Here is a 16915-nt window from a genome sequence, read left to right as displayed (position 1 = left end):
GCCATTCATCTATGTGCTATGTAAGTTGTTTTTGGTTATGCACCAGTTCAGACTAGTTCGCTGTTCAGTAAGTTTACCATTACTTCTTGTCAGGTTCAGTCATGTAAGTCTTACCTGATGGTAAACGAGTCTAGTGGAGCAACTGTGATTATTTTGGAGGGGTTGATGATATGTTTAAGCTCTTCTTCCTGGTCGGAGGCCTTGAAGGATCTGGAGAGCGCGTGCGCCTTAACTTTTTTATCAGCCAGCCGAAAGTGGAGTGTGAAGTTGAAGTGAGCGAAGAACAAAGACCACTTGGCTTGACTTGGGTTAAGCCGCTGAGCAGACTGCAGATAAGCCAGATTCTTGTGGTCAGTGTAAATTACCACAGGGTGCAACGCTCCTTCCAGCAAATACCGCCACTCCTCCACAGCCAGCTTGATTGTGAGCAGTATCACCGAGAAGAGTTTAGAGAAAAGCCGCAGGACACCATGCGATCAGATGAAGACTTCTGAGTGAGGACAGCTCCCTGTGAAAGATGCATCAACCTCCAGGAAGAACTGCTTGTTAGGGTTTGGGCAATGCAGGACAATAGCCGAGGATAATGCCTGCTTGAGGGATACAAAGGCATCGTCTGCTCCAGGAGTCTATTCCTTAGCATGGGCTCCTTTGAGGGACAAGGCACAAATAGGAACAGTCCGGGAAGAAAAATACTAAATAAATTGACGATAATAATTTGCAAACCCGAGAAACCGCTGGATAGCCTTAAGACTGTCTGGACGGGGCCACTTCATAATGGCGGATACCTTGCCGGGTTCCATCTTCAGACCAGTCTCGGAAGCGATGTATCCCAGAAACGGAAGGGAGGACTGTTGGACCTCTCGAAGACGCATTTTTCATACTTGGCGTAGAGATGATTAGTTCTTAATCTTAGTATAACCTGGCGAACGTCCCTCCTGTGTGTTGGCAGATTAGGAGAGAATACCTTGATGTCGTCCAGCATGCCCCCCAGGCAGCAGACCCAGAAGGAGCAGGATCTCTGCAAGGAGAGATGGACTGCAGGCAGAAATGCGGGCTCTACACTCTAGAGCTGTTCTGGAAAATACCCCCACAAATTTAAGTAGATGGATTGCATAGCTCCCAACAGTCCCTCATTGTGCGTGACTGTCCCGATTTGGAGGCTTTGCCCCGCAGTCCCGCACGGGACTCTGCTTCTCCAGCACACAGCAGGAGAAGCAGCCGACATGACCCTTTTAGGCCACGCCCCTTCTTCTTCAGAGAGGGAGAGAGGGGACATTTTGAGGTACGTAACACCAGGGCTTACGTGCCGGACACATCCTGGGTGCCAATGTAAGCAGCAGTGGAGGGAGCTAAAATGCCTGGCTAATCCTGCATGGAGTGAGAGGGGCTGAGCAGGGTGATGGTTGGGATGGACACTCACAGCCTCCACTGTTACTGGCCTCAGCTGCTGTGATTGCAGAGTGACGTATCAGTAGTCTGTGCAGTAGTCCAGACAGTGAATGCTGGAGGAGCAGCTGCAGCTCCCTGGGAGAGAGCGACGACGCTAGGCTAATCAATGTGGCTTGCTATTTTTCCCCACTGGCAGCCTCACCAATAATTCCCATGCAATTGAGCCTCATTGGGTGCTGCAGTCTTGTAAAGCCTGACATTAAGCTAAGCCTGACACTGTATCATGTGACACTGTATAATGAGACAGCAAATTATGGCACAATTACTGGTACGTACTACACAATGTAAAATTACACTCGACTCCACTCCATACACACACAGCTCCGCTCCGTACACCTCGTACACACACACATGGCTCCACTCCGTGGACCTCGTACACACATGGCTCCGCTCCGTACACCTCGTACACACACACGCGGCTCCGCTCGGTACACCTCGCACACACGGCTTCGCTCCATACAACTCATACACACACAGCTTTGCTCCGTACGCACACGGCTCCACTCGGTACATCTCTTACACACACACACGGCTCCGCTCGGTACACCTTGTACACACATGCGGCTCAGCTCGGTACACCTCGTACACACACACGCAGCTTTGCTTGATACACCTCGTACACACACACACGCGGCTCCGCTGTATAGATCAGCTGACATGTGCCTGGTTCAGTGCGGGCTCAGCACCGGAGCCCGCGCTGAACCGGGGTTTATTACCTATGTCATACTATTATGGCATATGTAATAAAGGGGTTAAAAAACAGAAGCAGAATGGGGGGCATATACCAAGATAAGGGATATATTACCAGGATGGGGATATATATACCAAGATGAAGCCCAGTATAAAGGACATATACCTGTGTGTATATAGATAACTAGCTGTTGAACCCATTCTATTCCCAGGTGGCGAGCATTTATATTGGTATATGGTCTCCATTCTGTCATATGCAGCCCCCATTCTGTGCCCCAATCTTGTTATGTGCTGCTACCATCTTGCGCCCCCTTCCAGTCATGTGCTGCCCCCATCCTGCGCCCTCATCCTGTTTAGTGTGCCTCTATCTTGTCATGTGCTACTCTCTTCCTGCGCCCCCATCCTGTCATGTGCTCCCATCCTGTGCCCCCATCCTGTCATGTGCTGCTCCCATCCTGTCTGGCCACCCTGTCATGTGCTCCCATCCTGCACCCCAATTCTGTCATGTGCTCCCATCCTGTGCCCCATTCTGTCATGTGCTGCTCCCATCCTGCGCCCCCATCCTGTCATGTGCTCCCATCCTGCGCCCCAATCCTGTCATGTGCTGCTCCCATCCTGCACACCCATTCTGTCATGTGCTCCCATCCTGCGCCCCAATCCTTTCATGTGCTCCCATCCTGTGCTCCATTCTGTCATGTGCTGCTCCCATCCTGTGTGGACACCCTGTCATGTGCTCCCATTTTGCGCCCCAATCCTGTCATGTGCTCCCATCCTGTGCCCCCTTCTGTCATGTGCTGCTCCCATCCTGCACCCCCATCCTGTCATGTGCTCCCATCCTGCGCCCCAATCCTGTCATGTGCTGCTCCCATCCTGCGCCCCCATTCTGTCATGTGCTCCCATCCTGCGCCCCAATCCTTTCATGTGCTCCCATCCTGTGCTCCATTCTGTGATGTGCTGCTATCATCTTGCGCCTCCATCCTGTCATGTGCTGCTCCCATCCTGCACTGTGTGGCCATTATACAGTATGGAGCATTGTGTGGCCATTATACAGTACGGAGCATCATGTGTGGCCATTACACAGTATGGAGCATCATGTGTGGCCATTATACAGTATGGAGCACTGTGCGGCCATATTTATTTGTTTATAATTATTGTTTATTAAACAGTGTGATCAGCAGTGCTAAATGGGTGTTGTTGGGGCGTGGATATGGGTGTGACTAGTTGCGAAATGGGTGTGGTCAGAGGTGTGGCTTAAAATTTGCCGTGGCGTGCCAAAATCTTTGTCCCTCTTTCCCTTCTTAAAAAGTTGGGAGGTATGCATCCATTCCCCTTGAATGCCTATCCGGGGGATGGGTGGTGCCCGACCAGGGGAAGAGAGGGAGGAGGACATCTTTGGTGGTTTTTCTATGTAGTCTTCAAAGCCACCCTTTATCAACTTTTTTCACTAAACAGAAATATACAAGCAACATGACTATTGTGTAACTTAGGCCAGGTTAACATTGCATTTACAGCAGCCTGTTCAACACATACGTTAACGGGCCGCTGTAAATGCAAGTGCCGGTATGGCAGCGCACTAGCGCAGATAGAGCATCTGCTAGCTCTATCTGTGCTAGCGGTGACAGACCCGGAAACGCTGCAGCCCGCATCTCGGGGTCCGTCACCCAATGACGGCACATGGCTAGTGCACGCCCATTATGGGCGTGTGCTAGCGATGCGTCCGACATTGTATTCAATGGCGGCGTTAACGGACTACGTTACATCGCGTTATGCCGCGGTGTAACGTAGTCCGTCTAACGGACGAGATGAACGCAATGTGAACCTGGCCTTAGCTTATTTACTATGATTTTGTGATTGTGAGAGGAGCCCACTGAGTTGTTTTGAGGTTCTCGAGTTAGGTTCTCTGTATCTTTGTGAATACTGTGACTACTATCTATTAAATATTTTTACGTTTGTTCCTGGTAATGATTTATTGAACATCAAAACTTGATAATTTGTTTTATCCATAATGTATGTGACACTTTATATCTCTTCAATAAACTTTACTTGGTTTAAAAAAAAATAATAATAATGAAATATCAAGTGGAATATTATTTTCCAGTTCATTGGCAAGGATCCTAGGGTAAACATTATGATGATCACAAATCCACTTACTTCTTTTAACTTTACTGTTGTCATTCAGTCTTCTCCACGCTTTGTCCTTTACATGTGGTAATACTATTGCCAACTAGTATTTTGTGTCCCTCCCTGCCTTGGGCTGGAATGTATGCACTACCTGAGACATGCATGCTGTAGCACAGGCCTGTATATTTAGCTGACTGACGGAACGTGGACTATTCCTTTGGAAAAAGCAAGTTAGATATAGCAAAGGGGGAAATAAAGTTGCACTGCTATTATTTAAATGAGATTAGGGGGACATATGTAGGTCTACAGCAGATGTCACCTATCTACAGAAAACAGTCTCACTATAGGGTTGCCTTCCATGAAACTTGTAAACTAGTTGAAATAAGTGTCCCGTACCACTGATGCAATCACGAACTATCGTTAAGTATATATTTCCAATTACATTGCCTCCTGAATCCAGATTCTTGCATAACAGTTTGTGCTGATTGCCCATTAATGACATGTCTCTGTTGGTTAATCCGCTTTGTTTTCACACACATTGTAAATCTGGAAGTTGATAAATTCAGCAATACATTTGCATTCTAGATCCCTTATATGTATTCACTGAGCAGTTAATATTTTGGAGTACACCACTTGTGTTGACTGAATCCAGTACATTATCTTGCCAGCATTAATAAATCAGAATTTGAAAACTACAAACATTTCAAGGGAGAAGAAAGCAAGAAATGATTAAAAGCTGACAGCTAGAACAAAGCTTTCCAGGCTCCAAATGAAAAAGAGAACTCATTACATTCACAATGTAATTAATCCTGATTGTTAAAAACTTTTATCATTATAATGAAACACCTCCATTACAAACACGTTTGTCCTCTACATTGATATTATTGATATTATTTATGCCCTTTTGCTATAACTTTGGAATTTTAAATTTGGGTCGACTGCTTTTAAAAATGTTTAAATTATTTTCAAATGTTTATTGGCAATTGTTGGTTTTAGCATTTGCCATCATAAAATTGGTTTTGACTCATGGTAAGTATTGTATATACCGTATCTGTATTGTCTTATTTTTGGATCACCTACTTGAAGATGTCCTCCTACAAATATTTTTTTTTCTCTTTAAATGTGGGTATATGTGTATGGTGTGTAGCTTGAGTGTGTTAATATGCTTACCTAGTGTAGGATATAATGGAACTAGAGAGAGTACAAAGGAGGGCAACAAAATTAATAAAGGGGATGGGAGAACTACAATACCCAGATAGATTAGCGAAATTAGGATTATTTAGTCTAGAAAAAAGACGACTGAGGGGCGATCTAATAACCATGTATAAGTATATAAGGGGACAATACAAATATCTCGCTGAGGATCTGTTTATACCAAGGAAGGTGACGGGCACAAGGGGGCATTCTTTGCGTCTGGAGGAGAGAAGGTTTTTCCACCAACATAGAAGAGGATTCTTTACTGTTAGGGCAGTGAGAATCTGGAATTGCTTGCCTGAGGAGGTGGTGATGGCGAACTCAGTCGAGGGGTTCAAGAGAGGCCTGGATGTCTTCCTGGAGCAGAACAATATTGTATCATACAATTATTAGGTTCTGTAGAAGGACGTAGATCTGGGGATTTATTATGATGGAATATAGGCTGAACTGGATGGACAAATGTCTTTTTTCGGCCTTACTAACTATGTTACTATGTTACTATGTTAGTGCCACTCTCTCCGGGATCCATCGCCGTTCTGCTTCTCTTCTCAGTGACGTCACCACTCTGCAGACTCTTTGGCGAATCACACTGTGCTCTGACTGACATAGAAATGGTTTTTACAGTGTAAGTCTATGGAGTTTCAGGACAAGTCTCTAGTGACTTGCATTGTAGAAGAGACTTCCGCCTTAAGCAGAGAGTGAGCCAGCTTAGTCTATTCTGCGGTGATGTCACTGAGAAGAGGAGCTGAGGAGTGCTGGATCCTGGAGAGAGCAGCAGCAGGTGAGTTTACTAATGGACTCACACTACAGTACTTACACATATACACATATTTCATTAAAGAATAGCATTCATGGGAGGGCTTCTTTAAATAAGTATTCCCATCACACTTTTTCATGGAATGTTTTAGTCAGTCAGATGGCAGCGGCATGGGAATCCGGGAATCCATGACTGCTGTATAGACTGTAGGTATTGGATTACAGAGCAGGGTACACGGACAAAGGTTGTATTTGTGAAACAAGCTTTTTGTGATTTGGTTTTTACACTTAAAGGGAATCTGTCAGCAGATTTTTGGTATGTAATCTGACAGCACCATGAGGTAGGAACAAAGACTCTGATTTCAGCGATGTATCTCTTAATCTACTTGGTGCAGCAGTTATGATAAAGTCAGTTTTCTCTGCGGCAGATCTAGCAGAGCTCAGTTGTTGATCGGTGTGTAACTCCATCCACACCACATCTTTCTGTGTAACTGTATAATAGATATTTGTTTAATGATACATTCATATTAATAACTTTATTGTGAACCCAATATGCAGTATTAAGAGCCAGTTAAGGTCATTATTTCCTTTAATGTTTTACAAAAATAAATTCATTTTTATAAGCTCATTTACTCATCTAGTAGGCAAAATATGAGTTAATAAAGTGTAAAAATAGACGTTCCTGATTTTTTTTTCTTTTTTTATGCGCGGTAGCAGAGAAGCAGTTGAATAAGAGCTTTGATGATCTATGAGACTGCTGATTTTTCGGATTACTGTTGCAGTGTTGATATTTTTACATTTTCACCATGGACATTATTGCAAGAGAGCTTGGCTGAGTAGATTACACAAGAAGGAAAACACACAGCAAGTCAGCAGGATCTAGGAGCAACATGGCAGATGTGACAACCTACATGGTGAGCTGCAGCATGTGCTACATGTTCACAGATCGACCAGAAGAAGAATCCAATTTCACCTGTCAGAAGTGTAGACTAGTGGCCCTTTTAGAAGAAAAGGTGCGGGGTCTGGAAGAAAGAATAGCAACTTTGAAACTCATCAAAGAGAATGAAGACTTTCTAGACAGAACAGAAGCATCTCTACTGGTCACAGAAGGTGAAAAAAGTGTCAGAGAACCTCCAAAAGCAGATGAGTGGAAGCATGTGACCAAAAGAAGCAAGAAGACCATGGAGAAATCACCAACCACACAACTGAAGAACCGATATCAAATCTTTGTAGAGGATGAAGATGGCACACCTAAGAATGAAGCAATACCAGCAAGCAAAAAAGAAAAGGGCACACAGCAACAAGTGACAGCAAAAAGTACAGCCAAGAAGCAACGAAGAGTGGTGGTGGTGGGAGACTCACTACTGAGAGGCACAGAAGCAGCCATCTGCAGACCGGACATAACTGCAAGAGAAGTATGCTGCCTTCCAGGTGCGATGATCAAGGATGTGACCGATAGGATACCAAAGCTCTTCTGCTCCAAGGACGTCCACCCATTTCTTCTGATACATGTTGGCACCAATGACACGGCAAGGAAGGACCTACCGACAATCTGCAAGGACTTTGAAGAGTTGGGGAAGAAAGTAAAGGAACTGGATGCACAGGTAGTTTTTTCTTCTATCCTTCCAGTAGATGGGCATGGCACCAGGAGATGGAACAGGATCCTTGATGCAAACAACTGGCTAAGACGATGGTGCAGACAACAAGGATTTGGATTCCTGGACCACGGTGTGAATTACTGGTATGATGGACTCCTCGCCAGAGACGGACTACACCTCAACAAACCTGGGAAACACACATTCGCCAGAAGACTCGCTACACTCATCAGGAGGGCGTTAAACTAGAAGAAGAGGGGACGGGAAGAAAAACATTAGACTCGAACAAAGACGACCCAGGAAAACATACTCAGAAGGGAGGTAAGAACATTTCTAAAACAATCCACAGTGAGGAGATTGGAACAAAACAAAATCCTCTAAACTGCATGCTCGCAAACGCCAGAAGCCTGACAAACAAGATGGAAGAACTAGAAGCAGAAATATCTACAGGTAACTTTGACATAGTGGGAATAACCGAGACATGGTTAGATGAAAGCTATGACTGGGCAGTTAACTTACAGGGTTACAGTCTGTTTAGAAAGGATCGTAAAAATCGGAGAGGAGGAGGGGTTTGTCTCTATGTAAAGTCTTGTCTAAAGTCCACTTTAAGGGAGGATATTAGCGAAGGGAATGAGGATGTCGAGTCCATATGGGTTGAAATTCATGGAGGGAAAAATGGTAACAAAATTCTCATTGGGGTCTGTTACAAACCCCCAAATATAACAGAAAGCATGGAAAGTCTACTTCTAAAGCAGATAGATGAAGCTGCAACCCATAATGAGGTCCTGGTTATGGGGGACTTTAACTACCCGGATATTAACTGGGAAACAGAAACCTGTGAAACCCATAAAGGCAACAGGTTTCTGCTAATAACCAAGAAAAATTATCTTTCACAATTGGTGCAGAATCCAACCAGAGGAGCAGCACTTTTAGACCTAATACTATCTAATAGACCTGACAGAATAACAAATTTGCAGGTGGTTGGGCATTTAGGAAATAGCGACCACAATATTGTGCAGTTTCACCTGTCTTTCACTAGGGGGACTTGTCAGGGAGTCACAAAAACATTGAACTTTAGGAAGGCAAAGTTTGAACAGCTTAGAGATGCCCTTAATCTGGTAGACTGGGACAATATCCTCAGAAATGAGAATACAGATAATAAATGGGAAATGTTTAAGAACATCCTAAATAGGCAGTGTAAGCGGTTTATACCTTGTGGGAATAAAAGGACTAGAAATAGGAAAAACCCAATGTGGCTAAACAAAGAAGTAAGACAGGCAATTAACAGTAAAAAGAAAGCATTTGCACTACTAAAGCAGGATGGCACCATTGAAGCTCTAAAAAACTATAGGGAGAAAAATACTTTATCTAAAAAACTAATTAAAGCTGCCAAAAAGGAAACAGAGAAGCACATTGCTAAGGAGAGTAAAACTAATCCCAAACTGTTCTTCAACTATATCAATAGTAAAAGAATAAAAACTGAAAATGTAGGCCCCTTAAAAAATAGTGAGGAAAGAATGGTTGTAGATGACGAGGAAAAAGCTAACATATTAAACACCTTCTTCTCCACGGTATTCACGGTGGAAAATGAAATGCTAGGTGAAATCCCAAGAAACAATGAAAACCCTATATTAAGAGTCACCAATCTAACCCAAGAAGAGGTGCGAAACCGGCTAAATAAGATTAAAATAGATAAATCTCCGGGTCCGGATGGCATACACCCACGAGTACTAAGAGAACTAAGTAATGTAATAGATAAACCATTATTTCTTATTTTTAGTGACTCTATAGCGACAGGGTCTGTTCCGCAGGACTGGCGCATAGCAAATGTGGTGCCAATATTCAAAAAGGGCTCTAAAAGTGAACCTGGAAATTATAGGCCAGTAAGTCTAACCTCTATTGTTGGTAAAATATTTGAAGGGTTTCTGAGGGATGTTATTCTGGATTATCTCAATGAGAATAACTGTTTAACTCCATATCAGCATGGGTTTATGAGAAATCGCTCCTGTCAAACCAATCTAATCAGTTTTTATGAAGAGGTAAGCTATAGACTGGACCACGGTGAGTCATTGGACGTGGTATATCTCGATTTTTCCAAAGCGTTTGATACCGTGCCGCACAAGAGGTTGGTACACAAAATGAGAATGCTTGGTCTGGGGGAAAATGTGTGTAAATGGGTTAGTAACTGGCTTAGTGATAGAAAGCAGAGGGTGGTTATAAATGGTATAGCCTCTAACTGGGTCGCTGTGACCAGTGGGGTACCGCAGGGGTCAGTATTGGGACCTGTTCTCTTCAACATATTCATTAATGATCTGGTAGAAGGTTTACACAGTAAAATATCGATATTTGCAGATGATACAAAACTATGTAAAGCAGTTAATACAAGAGAAGATAGTATTCTGCTACAGATGGATCTGGATAAGTTGGAAACTTGGGCTGAAAGGTGGCAGATGAGGTTTAACAATGATAAATGTAAGGTTATACACATGGGAAGAGGGAATCAATATCACCATTACACACTGAACGGGAAACCACTGGGTAAATCTGACAGGGAGAAGGACTTGGGGATCCTAGTTAATGATAAACTTACCTGGAGCAGCCAGTGCCAGGCAGCAGCTGCCAAGGCAAACAGGATCATGGGGTGCATTAAAAGAGGTCTGGATACACATGATGAGAGCATTATACTGCCTCTGTACAAATCCCTAGTTAGACCGCACATGGAGTACTGTGTCCAGTTTTGGGCACCGGTGCTCAGGAAGGATATAATGGAACTAGAGAGAGTACAAAGGAGGGCAACAAAATTAATAAAGGGGATGGGAGAACTACAATACCCAGATAGATTAGCGAAATTAGGATTATTTAGTCTAGAAAAAAGACGACTGAGGGGCGATCTAATAACCATGTATAAGTATATAAGGGGACAATACAAATATCTCGCTGAGGATCTGTTTATACCAAGGAAGGTGACGGGCACAAGGGGGCATTCTTTGCGTCTGGAGGAGAGAAGGTTTTTCCACCAACATAGAAGAGGATTCTTTACTGTTAGGGCAGTGAGAATCTGGAATTGCTTGCCTGAGGAGGTGGTGATGGCGAACTCAGTCGAGGGGTTCAAGAGAGGCCTGGATGTCTTCCTGGAGCAGAACAATATTGTATCATACAATTATTAGGTTCTGTAGAAGGACGTAGATCTGGGGATTTATTATGATGGAATATAGGCTGAACTGGATGGACAAATGTCTTTTTTCGGCCTTACTAACTATGTTACTATGAGACCAGTATGTTGATTTCCAAGACAACCTATATTTAGTTGTCATTCCCATAGAAAACAAAGTATCATAGCGAGTGAGTTTTTTTTTTCTTTTTTTTTTTAGATATGTGCTGTATCTGATGATCGTTGCTATGTAGCAGAGCCGATCTAGTTGGGCCAGCTTCTAACCTCCCATGGAGGCTATTGAAGCATGGCAAAAGTTAAAAAAAAAGTTTAAAAAAATGTGAAAAAAATAAAAAATATATAAAAGTTTAAATCACCCCCCTTTCGCCCCATTCAAAATAAATCAATAAAAAAATCAAACCTACACATATTTGGTATCGCCGCGTTCAGAATCGCCCGATTTATCAATAAAAAAAAGGATTAACCTGATTGGTAAATGGCGTAGCGAGAAACAAATTCAAAATGCCAGAACTACGTTTTTTTGGTCGCTGCGACATTGCATTAAAATGCAATAACGGGCGATCAAAAGAACATATCTGCACCAACATGGTATCATTAAAAATGCCAGCTCAGCACGCAAAAAATAAGCCCTCAACCGACTCCAGATGAAAAATGGAGACGCTACGAGTATCGGAAAATGGCGCGATTTTTTTTTTTTTTTCACCATTTAGATAAAAAATAACCTACACATGTTAGGTGTCTATGAACTCGTACTGACCTTGTGAATCATAATATCAGGTCAGTTTTAGCATTTAGTGAACCTAGCAAAAAAGCCAAACAAAAAACAAGTGTGGGATGGCACTTTTTTTGCAATTTCACCGCACTTGGAATTTTTTTCCTGTTTTCTAGCACACGACATGCTAAAACCAATGATGTCGTTCAAAAGTACAGCTTGTTTCGCAAAAAATAAGCCCTCACATGGCCATATTGACGGAAAAATAAAAAAGTTATCGCTCTGGGAAGGAGGGGAGCGAAAAACGAACACGGAAAAACTGAAAATCCCAAGGTCATGAAAGGGCTAATATTATAACCGATGAGAAAAATATACTTATTATTAAAAATGAGCAACTCATTACTAAACAAGTCAAATTCGCTATGAATTTCCCTAACAAATCTGAACTTTTGAAAATTCGATTTTCTCAAATCCAGAAAAAGGTGGCCAGCCGGTTACCATTTCGCTGGATTCTGAGGGCCAGAAAGTGGTTAAATAAGCCATAAATTCTAATACCCACCTCTCCTTGGCCCTCCACTTACCTGTTCTGCTGATTCTGCACCCATTCCTTCTTCTCAGGTCAAATCTTCAGGCTTCTGGTGGACACCACTTTCCTCACCAGGCTTCAACAGGTACATGGGGCATTAAAGTATGACATACTATGTCCGTCAGTGGGTGACAGAGGCCTTAACAGCGCATTTGTAGGGGGGCACCCTGTTTAAATTGCTCATTAGCACACCAATAATGCACAAAAATAATGGGGTCAGCGGCAGGAAAACTGGGCCTGCAGCCCACTATACAGTTAGCCACTGTGGCCTACTGAGAATATGTGTTGGACCGTATTCATAGTCATCCTGTGCCGCATGTGGGCCACAGGTTTGAAACCTCCTCTGAAGAGCACGAACACACTAACTCCTGGTTTCCTAAAAGACCATCCAAATTAATATTCCCTAGTCAATCTCCAGCTAACCCAGGATACTTAATAGTCCTTTTCCTCAATTCGTCACTGACTGAACAGTAAGGTTCTACACATTCCGACCTTGTTTTTTTTTTCTATGTCATGTGATAGTTATGTGACTTGACTCTAATTTTGCTAATTAATCTTATGATCTATCTATCCTTTACAAAAACACATGAATTTTTGCCACATTAAAAAACACATTAAAAAATACAATCGAGCACGGCTGTGATGTTCATAAGGAAATTCCCTTGCGTTAAAACCTGAAGAAACATAGATAGTGTGCACATACCCTTAGAGGTAGATGTTGGCTGTATCACACAGCTGTCACATGCTCTGCATGGAGTGGGATCAGCTCTTGAACCCACTACATACAGTGCCTTGCGAAAGTATTCGGCCCCCTGGAACTTTTCAACCTTTTCCCACATATCATGCTTCAAACATAAAGATACCAAATGTAAATTTTTTGTGAAGAATCAACAACAAGTAGAACACAATTGTGAAGTTGAAAGAAAATTATTGGTTATTTTAAATTTTTGTGGAAATTCAAAAACTGAAAAGTGGGGCGTGCAATATTATTTGGCCCCTTTAACTGAATACTTTGTTGAGCCACCTTTTGCTGCGATTACAGCTGCAAGACGCTTGGGGTATGTCTCTATCAGTTTTATACATCGAGAGACTGAAATTCTTGTCCATTCTTCCTTGGCAAACAGCTCGAGCTCAGTGAGGTTTGATGGAGATCGTTTGTGAACAGCAGTTTTCAGCTCTTTCCACAGAATCTCGATTGGATTGAGGTCTCGACTTTGACTTGGCCATTCTAACACCTGGATACGTTTATTTGTGAACCATTCCATTGTAGATTTTGCTTTATGTTTGGGATCATTGTCTTGTTGGAAGACAAATCTCCGTCCCAGTCTCAGGTCTTTTGCAGACTCCAACAGGTTTTCGTTAAGAATGGTCCTTTATTTGGCTCCATCCATCTTCCCATCAATTTTAACCATCTTCCCTGTCACTGCTGAAGAAAAGCAGGCCCAAACCATGATGCTGCCACCACCATGTTTGACAGTGGTCATAACGTTTGGCATTGTTGCCAAAAAGTTTGATTTTGGTTTCATCTGACCAGAGCACCTTCTTCCACATGTTTGGTGTGTCTCCCAGGTGGCTTGTTGCAAACGTTAAACAACACTTTTTATGGATTTCTTTGAGAAATGGCTTTCTTCTTGCCACTCTTCCATAAAGGCCAGATCTGTGCAGTGTACGACTGATTGTTGTCCTATGGACAGACTGTCCCACCTCAGCTGTAGATCTCTGCAGCTCATCAAGAGTGACCATAGGCCTCTTGGCTGCATCTCTGATCAGTCTTCTCCTTGTTTGAGATGAAAGTTTAAAGGGACGGCCGGGTCTTGGTAGATTTGCAGTGGTATGATACTCCTTCCATTTCAATATGATCGCTTGCACAGTGCTCCTTGGGATGTTTAAAGTTTTGGCAATCATTTTGTATCCAAATCCAGCTTTAAACTTCTCCACAACAGTATCACGGACCTGTCTGTTGCGTTCCTTGGTCTTCATGATGATCTCTGTGCTTCAAACAGAACCTTGAGACTATCACAGAGCAGGTGCATTTATACGGAGACTTGATTACACACAGGTGGATTATATTTATCATCATTAGGCATTTAGGACAACATTGGATCATTCAGAGATCCACAATGAACTTCTGGAGTGGGTTTGCTGCACTGAAAGTAAAGGGGCCAAATAATATTGCACGCCCCACTTTTCAGCTTTTCAATTTCCACAAAAATTTTAAATAACCAATAAATTTCATTCAACTTCACAATTGTGTTCCCCTTGTTGTTGATTCTTCTCCAAAAATTTACATTTGGTATCTTTATGTTTGAAGCATGATATGTGGGAAAAGGTTGAAAAGTTCCAGGGGGCCGAATACTTTCGCAAGGCACTGTACACTAACCCTTTTCCATCACAAGTTGGGAAACAGGTGAATGGACTGAATACAATGTGGCCTTCCAGATTTGATTTTCTGAAACTAACAAACTCCCATGCCTGACTGTACCACCATGATTCTGTGATTGGCTGCAGGTTTCAGGTGACTTGAACAGTGCATCACTGAATGTTTCTCCGAAAACAAGTTTTTCAAGTCACCTGACCACTGCAGCCAATCACAGGCCTTAGAGATGTAAACGTGACATTATCACTTCCGGTGCTGATGTGGTAGTAGGACATTGGTGTATAATACAGTTATAGCTATTTATAAGTCGTTCCAGTGCAATTTCTATCATTTCTACACGTATAATGCTTCTACTGCCATGAGTTGAATAAGTGAAAACTTATCAACACTGCAAAACTCTAAAAATAATAGTGACAGACATAGTATGAAGGGATTATTACACCAAGCTAAGAAATTATTGGAGGACTTTAGCACATCTCAAAGATTGATGGGAAATCTTTTGCAGAATGAAAAGGGATTATGAGAAGAAAGAGAGGATTATTGGAAGTAGGCAGATTTTAGACAAGTTCATTTGAACTAGAAAATAGTGTATACAGCATTAATGATATTCTAGGTTCTGTTCCCACGAACATCACGGCTTTTGATTTATAACAGAGTTGTTATCTGAACACTTGAAGATTCTAGAACTCATCTTCCAAGTGAAAGATTTACAAATCACAGGAGAGAAGGTTGTTCATCCAGCAGCCACTACATCAGGAGAAAAAAATCTGAAACTTTACATTCATTAAGACAAACATTAAAATCTTGGAAAAATTAAAATCATAACAGTATGTGTATCGATGTCTGGTCTACACGTTTCAAGCAAAAACACTCTTATTCATGATCATGATTCATGGTCTTTTTCTTTGAAAGACATCGACCAGACGTGCTACTATAATTTTCATTGTTCCAAGATTTTAATGTTTATTCTTATAAATGTGAAGTTTTAGATTTTTTGCAGCTGGAAGAACAACCTTCTCTTCTGCATATTCAACCCAGGAACCGACCTGGAGTTATCTGTGCACCACACCCTATCTATTATTATTATTATTATTATTTATTGTTGTAGCGCCATTTATTCCATGGCGCTTTACATGTGAGGAGGGGTATACATAATAAAAACAAGTACAATAATCTTAAACAATACAAGTCATAACTGGTACAGGAGGAATGAGGACCCTGCCCGCGAAGGCTCACAATCTACAAGGGATGGGTGAGAATACAGTAGGTGAGGATAGAGCTGGTCATGCAGCGGTTTGGTCGATCGGTGGTTACTGCAGGTTGTAGGCTTGTCGGAAGAGGTAGGTCTTCAGGTTCTTTTTGAAGGTTTCGATGGTAGGCGAGAGTCTGATGTGTTGTGGTAGAGGGTTCCAGAGTAGGGGTGATACGCGAGAGAAATCTTGTATACAATTGTGGGAAGAGGAGATAAGAGGGGTGTAGAGAAGGAGATCTTGTGAGGATCGGAGGTTGCGTGTAGGTAAGTGTCGGGAGACGAGGTCACAATGTATGGAGGAGACAGGTTGTGGATGGCTTTGTACGTCATGGTTAGGGTTTTGTACTGGAGTCTCTGGGTAATGGGGAGCCAGTGTAGGGATTGACAGAGGGGAGAGGCCGGGGAATAGCTGGGGACAGGTGGATTAGTCGGGCAGCAGAGTTTAGAATAGATTGGAGGGGTGCGAGAGTGTTAGAGGGGAGGCCACAGAGCAGGAGGTTGCAGTAGTCAAGGCGAGAGATGATGAGGGCATGGACTAGGGTTTTTGCAGATTCTTGGTTGAGGAATGAACGGATTCGTGAAATATTTTTGAGTTGAAGTCGGCAGGAAGTGGAAAGGGCTTGGATATGTGGTTTGAAGGAGAGATCAGCGCCAAGGATTACCCCGAGGCAGCGAGCTTGTGGGACTGGGGAGAGTGGGCAGCCATTTACTGTAATGGATAGGTTCGTTGGGGGGGGTCGCATGAGATGGGGGAAAGATGATGAATTCTGTTTTGTCCATGTTAAGTTTCAGAAATCTAGCGGAGAAGAAGGATGAAATGCTATCTGGCATTCTTCCTTCACTGGTGAGCAAATGATTTTTCCATTTTTCCCCCATCCTCACATTATTTTCATTTACAAATCCCACCCACTTTAAACCAGATCTGTGTGTTAGAACCTGGCACTTGCCAACCCTTTTTGTGTTGGGTCTCATGGGGTCTTTGAGTGCCATTCTTTGGGGAGTCTGCTATTC

The sequence above is a fragment of the Ranitomeya imitator genome, chromosome 3 (assembly GCF_032444005.1).
Source record: "Ranitomeya imitator isolate aRanImi1 chromosome 3, aRanImi1.pri, whole genome shotgun sequence".
In the NCBI taxonomy this organism is placed as follows: Eukaryota; Metazoa; Chordata; class Amphibia; order Anura; family Dendrobatidae; genus Ranitomeya; species Ranitomeya imitator.
The sequence above is the reverse complement of the archived record's forward strand: the minus strand, read 5'-3'. Positions refer to the sequence as shown.